We start from the raw sequence: 4687 nt of genomic DNA, 5'->3' as shown, positions 1-4687 counted from the left end.
CAAGCCTGAAACGTTTATATATGTTTATCATATAAAATACACAAACAGCCTAACATGAAACGTTTATAACAATTTATTTTTTGAAACAAAAACGGCCAAATATGAAACGTTTGTTAAAAAGTGCAGGAAAGAAATACTTTGTTGTGTCGAAGAAACATAATAAAACGAAATACGAATAAAAATAAAACTTTTAGTTTTTGTAATTATTGTAAAATTTACTTCATAATTGAACTTATTTTTAAATATACATATGTTTATGCTATTGGAAAACTCAAAAGAAGAAAATCTCACAGTCCAAATTACTTTACATTTCAGACTACTGCAGTTGTTGTAACTTAAGAGTAAAAGACAACGACATGACATACATAATTAAACTACCTGTTTTTCTGTACTAATATACATTTTTGACGAGCATACTGCTTTTTTACCTTTTCAAAAATATCAAGGGTAATTCTCTAAAAACACTTATCGAAATTGTAGAGTCTGGGACATTTCAGAATATGGGCAATAAAGATAATTAATAATTACAAAACTGTCAAATAAATGCTGTACAGATACGTCAGTTTTTACTAAAACGAACGTTTGGTGGAGAATAGTGTGGAAGAGGACGAACATGAACTACCTAAGTGTAAAATCAATATTCCACTGAACTCTCGCTTCCCTCCTCTATCTGACTTACTCACTCTCTCCATTGCCCGTTGCGACACACAGCATAAGTGAATTGTCTAGGTTTCATTCGCAAAATCCAGCTTGGTTGCTCGTCTAACATGTCACTTGCAGGCAGAACTCTTCCACACAATCAGTAGAACGGACAAAGGAAAACCTGTACAGTTTACGTTTAAAAGTGAACAACAGAAAATGCTATACAGAATTGCGATTTAATATTAATGACCAACAGGAAAATCGTTACAGATTTACGTTCGAACGTCAAGTGATCAACAGGTAAACCACTATAGATTTCCTTTTGAACGTCTTAACAGTTTCATTGTTAGGTGAGTTCTATTGGAATATTCGATAAAATATGTTCCAAAGTCCAGTAAAATTAATGATAACGAAGATTTACAAGTTAGCTTAAGAAACGATTCTAGGTTTACAAGTTCTACAGTAGACGCTAATATAACAATTTCAGTTTCTTGTTAATTTTATTTCGTACGTTTTCGTATAGCTAGTACTTTGTTGAAATACAACTTAAAAATTCGTAAAACTGAAATAACAAATAACTGACTGACAAAGTCCCTAAACTCAATAATCCATCCATTGCAATATACTCACTAAAGCAATCAAAATCTTCTTTAGAACAACTTGCGGTTTTATAATGCTGAAATCGTGTCCTAAGCTTTCGGAGAAGTTCTAATTCTTAAGCCACGCTCATCCCATGACATTAATAATCTCTCTGCACTGAATGTAAGTTTTCATCAACATGAAACTGGCAGTTGATGCAACCTTCCACTAACATGAAACCAGCGGCTAATAAAGTATTCTGCCAACCTTAAAACAGCACCTAATGAAACCTTTTGCAAGCTTAAAACAGCACTTAATGCAACCTTAGGTTACCCTATGTATAACAAGTCATGAAATATCCTGATAACACGAAATCAGCACTTGATGAAACCTCGAATCAAATAAAATAACCATTTGGAGACATTTTTGTCAATCTCAAATGCGCATGATGAAACCTTTCGTTAGCCTAAAACAGTGAACTATTAAACCTTCCATTACCCAGGAACAAATACTTGATGAAACATTATAACAAACTGAAACCAGCATTTGATGAAACTTTCTCTTAATATTTAAAACCAACACTTTATGAAACTTTGTGTCAATTTGAAACCAGCATTTAAATAAAATTTCTGTTAATTTGAAACCAGCATTTAAATAAAATTTCTGTTAATTTGAAATCAACATTTCATGAAATGATCTGTTAACTCGAAATCATCATTTGACGAAACCTTCTGTCAACCTGAAATATACCTGATAAACCTGATATACTTCTATTAACTTGAAACAGTAAACGATGAAATCTAACATTATCCTGAAATCAACACTTGGTAAAACTTTATGTTAATCTGAAACCAGCATTTAATTAAACTTTCTGTTAACCTGAAAAAGCCCTTGATAACATATTGTTTCACCTTTAGATCAACACCTAATTAACTGTTTTTAATTAAAAAAATAATAATAATGCAGTATTATATTAAATATTCTAATCTCGCTTTGGTTCGGGTAATTCAAAAGTTTTGTTATACATGTGAAGTTTGTTTGTTTTGAATTTCGCGCAAAGCTACACGAGTGTTATCTGCGTTAGCCGTCCCTAACTTAGCAGTGTAAGACTAGAGGGAAGGCAGCTAGTCATCACCGCCCACCGCCAACTCTTGGGGTACTCTTTTACCAACGTATAGTGGGATTGACCGTCACATTATAACGCCCCCACGGCTGAAAGGGCGGGCATGTTTGGTGTGACGGGGATTCGAACCCGCGTCCCTCAGATTGCGAGTCGAGCGCCCTATCCACCTGGCCATGCCGGGCCCACATGTGAAGTAATCTCAATGTTCACGTTTTAATGAAAAGTTGACAAACTAGCTCATATTTTTAGGTCTGTCGTGAAACTCAATTTAGTTAAATCACCGAATTTCACCACTTGCATATAAAAAATAAACCAAATGTGGATATTGTTTACGAGAGCAATTTTGGTTTGAAGTTTTTTGTTAGTATTTCCTGAACTTTTTTTTTTAAAGAGTCTCATAGTGGGGCAAGCTCTTGTGTAAAAATAATAAAAACGGAAAATTCATCCCCTACATCTCTTTATATGTGCACGTTTCTCTTGTGAGGTAATTTAGAACTTTTTGTTGTTTCGATGTGCATTTGCAACATGAATATATCTCTGATGCAAGAAAAACACAATATTTATTTATCAAGTAATGTGAAAAAAATAGAACATTTCTATTAAAAAAGCAAAATACAATCTAGTTTTTCTTATATTACTGTTCCATTTGGTAGTTATCGAACGTCGCCCTTCGTTGTTTTCGCGTTTCTCTTTTTTTTTAACATTAGAGCATTATGTCTGGCCTGAAGCACGCCACGATCTTGTTAACTACCACGTTAACAGAAAATGTCAGGTCTTATGATAAATCTCCAGTCCTTTTTCTTTCTTGACACAGGGAAGAGTATGTAGGTGGTTGTAAAGATACTTTGTCTCGATAAAAGTCATTGTTGTTTTTGTTCTTACGAAATTCGCTAATTATAAAACATTGAGTAGATATTTCGATTTTGTTTTTATTCACGGCTTTATGTAAACAGCAAAAGTCGACGGGATTTTATACAAAAATACTTAAATTATATTCATATCAATAAAGACATTTCAGTTCGTAAAATTATACTATTGGAAGTGTATAATATCTCTACTATGATTCTATATATATGAAAACTCTTGTCATTGTGTTATTATATGACCTTAGCAACGCCTGTTTCATTAAGCGTTGTGATCGCAATGAAGTATTTTTTATTTCAGGAGCTACAAGTTGTTGGTAACAAATGCTGTAGGTTTTAACTTCTTTTATACATGTAGAGTCAAGTTGTCTTTATATAAAACCACGTCTAATAAAGATCTAATTTTGAGGTTTGGATCATAGTGAAGTTGTTGTTAGTGTCACTTCAAAACGAAGTTGCTTACGTACTGTCTCAAGTCTTGATAGAAAATTTTATGTTTTTGGTATTGTAATTAAGATAACAGAGCAACGAGTGTCACAACAAACAACGTTTGATAATAAAAAAACACACGCTGACGTGGATAGTCTAATGCAAGAAATGTTTCTTTTCTCTACGTTGTTTGTCGCTGTACTAGATACTCTGATCTAAGAAAAGTTTCTCTTCCCTGTACTGATAGGGATTTGGTGGACATCTTCAAGTAGGAAAGATTTATCTTGTTTACACTGCTTGTGGCTGTAGAAGTTATTCTGAGGAAGGAAAGGTTTCTTGCATTGTTTGTGACTGTAGTTGATACTATGATGGATGAAAAGTTTCTATTGTCTACACTGTTAGTGGCTGTAGTGGACATCTTCAAGTAAGTTTGTTTGTTTTGAATTTCGCGCAAGGCTACGCGAGGGCTATCTGCGCTAGCCGTCCCTAATTTAGCAGTGTAAGACCAGAGGGAAGGCAGCTAATCATCACAACCCACCGCCAACTCTTGGGTTACTTGCTTACAAACGAATAGTGGGATTGACCGTCACATATAACGCCCCCACGGCTGAAATGGCGAGCATGTTTGGTGGGACGAGGATTCGAATCGCGACCCTCAGATTGCGAGTCGAGCGCCCTAACCATTTGGCCATGTCGGGCCTTCTTCAAGTAACAAGATTGTTTGTGACTGTGCAGATATTCTGACGAAGGAAATTTTTCTTTTTTTTATATTACAGAAAACTGTAGTTGATATTTTCATGAAGAAAAAGTTTTAATGTGTGCATTATTTATGACCCTAGAAGATAATCTCATGCAAGAATATCTTATCTCTGATTGAGTAAAAGTTGTTATTCTTTATGTTGTTTGTGACTGTAGTATATACTCTGATTGAATAAAAGTTTTTATTATCTATATTGTTTGTGACTGTAGTATATACTCTAATTGAGTAAAAGTTGTTATTCTTTATGTTGTTTGTGACTGTAGTATATACTCTGATTGAGTAAAAGTTTTT

At 33.9% G+C, this 4687-nt stretch overlaps 1 protein-coding gene across 1 annotated transcript in view; it reads left to right on the top strand.

The window, feature by feature from the left end:
- The first annotated feature begins 771 nt into the window (after positions 1-771).
- Positions 772-4687, top strand: part of LOC106470999 (neuropilin and tolloid-like protein 1) — a 169922-nt gene continuing 166006 nt past the window's right edge. The window contains exon 1 of the mRNA XM_022400480.1: positions 772-942. The gene's annotated coding sequence lies outside the window, so the exon portion shown is untranslated. The remainder of the gene's footprint in view (positions 943-4687) is intronic.

This window comes from Limulus polyphemus, unplaced genomic scaffold, assembly GCF_000517525.1.
Source record: "Limulus polyphemus unplaced genomic scaffold, Limulus_polyphemus-2.1.2 Scaffold109, whole genome shotgun sequence".
Taxonomy (NCBI): Eukaryota; Metazoa; Arthropoda; class Merostomata; order Xiphosura; family Limulidae; genus Limulus; species Limulus polyphemus.
The sequence above is the reverse complement of the archived record's forward strand: the minus strand, read 5'-3'. Positions and strand labels throughout refer to the sequence as shown.